Source organism: Rhinopithecus bieti, unplaced genomic scaffold (genome assembly GCF_001698545.2).
Source record: "Rhinopithecus bieti isolate Rb0 unplaced genomic scaffold, ASM169854v2 scaffold_20150, whole genome shotgun sequence".
NCBI lineage: Eukaryota > Metazoa > Chordata > Mammalia > Primates > Cercopithecidae > Rhinopithecus > Rhinopithecus bieti.
Window position 1 is genome coordinate 3,499,170 of NW_016810565.1, and position 5,440 is coordinate 3,504,609.

The 5,440-nt window shown below is 40.4% G+C and overlaps 1 pseudogene across 1 annotated transcript; it reads right to left on the reverse strand.

The window, feature by feature from the left end:
* Positions 1-982: 982 nt before the first annotated feature.
* Positions 983-2,598, reverse strand: LOC108542358 (eukaryotic initiation factor 4A-II-like; annotated as a pseudogene). The gene is made up of 2 exons (XR_001889245.1): positions 1,770-2,598; positions 983-1,578 (listed from the first exon to the last, which is right to left on the reverse strand). The product of XR_001889245.1 is annotated as a eukaryotic initiation factor 4A-II-like (transcript).
* Positions 2,599-5,440: the final 2,842 nt, after the last annotated feature.

Consider the following 5,440-nt stretch of genomic DNA (forward strand, 5'->3'; position numbering starts at 1 on the left):
TTCTCTTGCAGCTTTCAGGATCCTCTCTCTGTCTTTGGTTTTTGACAAATTGATTATGTCTCAGGGGTAGTCTTGTTTTGATTGAATCAGGTTGGAGATCTTTAACCTTCCTGTACCTGGATATTTATATTGCTCCCCAGGTTTGGAAGGTTTTCTGCTATTATTTCTTTAAATAAGTTTCCTTCTCCTTTGTTTCTCTCTTCTTCTTCTTGAACTTCTATAACATGAACATTTGCTCTTTTGATACTCTCCCCAAAGTCCCATAAGTTTTCATCATTGTTTTTCACTCTTTTTTCTCCTCTGACTGTATGTTTTCAAATAATCTGTCTTCAAGTTCACAGATTCTTTCTTCTGCTTGATCATTCTGTCACTGATGCTTTCTATTACGTTTTAAAATTTCATTCATTGTATTCTTCTGTGCCAGAATTTCTGTTTGCTTTTTTTTTTTTAATTTCAATCTTTCTGTTACATTTCTCATTTTGGTCGCTTATTGTTCTTCTGATTTCACTGAATTACTTCTCTGTATTTTTTGAAGTTTGCTGAGCTTCCTAAATTATTTTGAATTTTGAGTTATTTGTTAGTTTTTTTTCATTTCCTTTTTTTTTTTTTGAGATGGAGTCTCGCTGTGTCCCCCAGGCTGGAGTACAGTGGCTTTTTTTCTTTTCTTTCCGGTCAATTTTGGGAGATATTGTGTTCTTTTGCGGGTGATATATCTCCTTGGTTTTACATGTTTCTTGTTGCCTTTCACTGATGTCTGCATATTTGATGAAGTCACCTCTTGCAGACTTTACAGACTATTTTCACTATGGAAAGACCTTCCCCTATAGGGAGGTAGAAGGGTGCTTGCTGGTGGTGTGCAGTGGTTCTGTCACTAGTGAGAACACAGCTGTGTAGTCTCTGTGCAGCTGTGTCTTACATTGACATATCTTTCTTTTCCTAGAATAAAAACTACTTGACCATAGTGTATGATTTTTTTCACTAATTAAATACTTTATTGAATAAATACAATACCAAATAAAATGCATTCTAAAAAAGTTTTAAAGGCCTTTCTACTCAGGCTAATGACAAACACAACAAAGGCAGATATGCTAGCTTAATATAATTGGCTGATTTTATGCAGCACTTATATCTTTTAGTCCACAAGTATATTATTAAATGATAGAGAACATCTAATACAACCATTTCTACAGAACTAGGAAATAAATTTCTAAGAAAGAAAGATTTTACAGACCCCATCTTTTATACCCACCCCAACAGTCTAACTCTAAAGAGGATAAAGCCAATGACTTTCCTCACAAGAGCTCGCAACTAATGTTGCTTTGCTATCAAAATCTGTATTTCTGATCCGTTATGAGTATTGAGACAAGACTCAAATATTCCCGAAGAAAGAAGCACAATGCACGTTGTGATCGCCTATTCAGCAACAGCGAGCACTGCATCCAAAACTCTCATCCCAGGAATTAAATAAGGTCAGCCACATTCATGGGCATCCCCTCCACTGTAGTATTGTAGAAAGTCTCAATGTCATGAAGAATCCTCTTGTCTTCTTCAGTAACAAAGTTTATAGCCACACCTTTCCTCCCAAATCGACCCCCTCTGCCAAGTCGACTAGCTCTTTATTCAAACAGTGTGCTATTTCACTTACGATTCCACGTCCTAACTTATGTCAGCGCCCTTTCTGAGTGCCATCTCGTCATTGACTGCTGCTATTGACTCCTGTGAAAATAGTTTTCACGATTGTAGGTAGATCATAATTTATAACCAAAGACACTTGTTGCACATCATTCCCACGAACCAACAAGTCAGTAGTGATCAGAACATGACTTGACCCTGACTGGAATTTCCTCATGATAACATCTCTCTCCTTCTGGTCCACATCATCATGCAGAGCAGAAACTGTGAAGTCTCTGGCATGCATTTTCTCAGTCAGCCAGTCCACCTTGCGCCTCATATTGAGAAAAATAACAGCTTGCATAATGGTCAGTGTCTCGTACAAATCACAAAGTGTATCCAAATTCCATTCCTCTCTCTCAACATTAATATAAAACTGTTTGATTCCTTCAAGGGTCAATTCTTCCTTTTTCACCAGAATTCAAACTGGATCTCTCATGAATTTTTTGGTCACTTCCAACACATCAGTTGGGCATTGTGGCAGAAAGCAACACAACCTGAATACTTGTGTTTAGTTTTTGGAAAATCTCATAGATTTCATCCTTAAACCCACGGCTCAACATTTTATCTACTTCATCCAAAACAAACATTTTGATCAATTTTGGAGAAAGATGTCTTCTGTTTAACATATCAAACACTCTCCCACATATTGTTGTGTACCAACAACAATATGTGGTGCTTCAGCCTGCAGTTTTTGCATTTCATTTCGAACATTTGTTCCACCAATGCAGGCATGACAAGTTGCTCCCATATAGTCTCTAAGTGCCAGAATTACCTTTTGGATCTGTTGAGCCAGCTCTCTGGTGGAGGCCAATACTGATGCTTGGGTCTCCTTGAACTCAATCTCCAACTGTTGCAGGATGGAAATAGCAAATGTGGCTGTCTTGCCAGTACCTGACTGAGCTTGAGCAATCACATCATACCCTGAAAAAAGTAGGATACATATTTACTGATCCCACATCAAATTGTCACTTCTACTTCATACCACGTATTCCATTTGGAACATGAATTATACCCAAATAATCAAGAGATCAGCAATGAGTATTCTCTTCATTTCAGATCAATCCCAAAAGATGATTGCCATCATTTCACACAGTGTATGATTTTAATATACATTTGTTTTTTCCATCTATCATAAGAAATGAAAACTGTTCATTTCTTTTTTGAAATAAGAAAGTTTTGATACTAAGGTGTGTTAGCATCATAAATTGAATTGAGGAAATTTCTAATTTTTTTTTCTATGGCTTGGAATACTTTGACTAACATAAAAATTATACTTATTGGAATGGAAGCTAAAACTAATTTGTCAAATCATTTTGGCCTAGAACACTTTTATAGGGGATGCCATCATTTAGGTATTTTAAGCATTAACATTAATTTGAACGTAGGCTTCTGGTAAACCTGAAATCTAGGTAATTTATCTCCTCTTTTGAAGACAGCCAGAAAAGCTAAATAAAAAATCTACTTGAAGGTATTAGGACATAATAAAATAGTGAAGAAATACTGGCCTCAAATTTGGCAGAAGTGACAAACCATTTTGGGTTGCTTCTCCTCTCAGAAGAAACTGCCAATTCAGTGTGGGAGGTACTGAGAGGCTGAATGATGCTTTTTTGGAAAGTAATATGTCTTTTATAGTCTGCTTTTGATATTTTCTCTTTTTCTTTCATTTTCTGCAGTTCTACCATGCTATATCCAGGTATGCATTTCTTGTACTTTTTCTGCTCGGGTTTTCTTAAATCTGTGCTTGATCTCTTTCAACACTTTGAGTAAATTCTAGGGTGTTATCTCTTCCATTATAATTTGATTCCATTAACATGTATTGTTCAATTATTGTTTTGCCCCCTCACCCATGTGTTTTCTTTACATATATGAAGAAGGTCGACATATGCCTCAGTCTTTCTTTATCTTCTCTTTCTTTTAGCAGCTTTTCTGGTTTTCCCTTATTCTTTTTTTTGTCCTCATTATGCCCCCAAATTCTCTATTCTTTTATTCCGTGCTTTATTCTGGGGTCTGTCTCCCAGCCCATCTTTAGCCCAGTCTAACTAGCTATTAAGCTAATCAATTAAGTTTGTAATTTCAGTTATTTTATTATTATTTAGTTATAGGATTTTACTCGGTTTTGTCTTAGCCAGGGTTCCCTAGTGATTGGATTCCATTGAATTTTGTGTTCTACAAAAAGATGTAGCAAAGCCCCAACCCCCAGTGCCTCAGCATGTGACCTTATTTGGAAACTGGGTCTTTACAGAGGTATTCCGTCAACTTGAAGTTATTAAGATGAACCATAATTCCATATGACTGGGGTCCTTCCTTATAAAAAGGGGAAATGTGGACATAGATGGACAGACATACAGGGAAGACGACAGGAAAACATGCAGGTGAGAACGCTGTGTGAAGATGGAGGCAGAGATGGGAGGGATGCAGCCAGAAGCTGAGGAATGTTGGGGGCCACCAGAAGCTGAAGAATGTTGGGAGCCACCAGAAGCTGGAAGAGGCAGGAAGAATTCTCCTTAGAGGCTGCAGAGGGAGCACAGCCTGGCTGATTGCTTGATTTTGCACTTTGGCTTCCAGAACCGTGGGACAATGAATTCCTGCTGTGTGAAGCCCTCCAGCTGTGGTGCCTCCCTAGGTAACAGATCCCCCTGGAAGGCAGAGTGCCAGGCAAGGACAATGCTCCTGTTTTATTAGAGAGTGAAATCCAGGGGGCGCAGTGAGGAAGAAGGGAAGGGACACAGATATGGCAGAGACAGGGCTGCAGATATGTGTGACTGATGACCGCTTCTCAGAGACATACCGTCTAAGAGGCTGTAAAACGGCCGGGTGTGGTGGCTTAGGCCTGTAATCCCAGCACTTTGAGAGGCCGAGGCGGGCGGATCACCTGAGGTCAGGAGTTCGAGACCAGCTTGACCAATATGGTGAAACCCCATCTCTACTGAAGAAAATACAAAAGTCAGCCAGACGCAGTGGCGGGTGCCTGTAATCTCAGCTACTCAGGAGGCTGAGGCAGAAGAATCACTTGAACCCGGGAGTTGGAGGTTGCATTGACCCGAGATCGCGCCATTGCACTCTAGCCTGGGAGACCGAGGGAGACCCTGTCAAAAAAAAAAAAAAAAAAAAAAAAAAAAAAAAAAAAAAAAAAAGCTGTAAAATGACAGATTCTCAGCACATTCTGTTCAGGAGGAGGAATGGGGAATAATTTATTTACCAGTCAGTGCCAAATCCCATTTATCAGGGGTTCACCCCGTGGAGCATGAATACCTCACGTTACTGAGTGGCACAGGCATGGGTGCTGAGTGAGTCCTGGGGCGTTTCTTGCCTTGTTGGCAACAGGGAAGGACCGAGATAGGAGACAAGCGGCATTCACCGCAGGCTTGGGGTGAAATGTGCTGCCCACTCCCTGTGGAGTCAGGCATTGCCCACACAGAACGGGTGACCACCGGGGTGGTGGAAGCAAAACAGATGGCTGCTATGGACCGAATGTTTGTGTTCCTCTGACATTCACGTGTTGAAGCCCTAACCCTCAATGGGAGAAAATTAGGCTGAGATGAGGTCATGAGAGTGGAGCCGCCATGATAGGAAGGATGAGGCCCCTTCTAAGACCAGAGCCCTGGCTCTCCACCATGTGCGGACACAGCAAGAAGCTGGCCATCTGCAAACCCCCAAGAAGGCCCTCACCAGGAAATAAATCTGCTGACACTTTGACTTTGGGCTTGTCAGCCTCCAGAACTGTGCAAAATAAATCTGTTATGTAAGCCACCCAGCCTGTGGAATT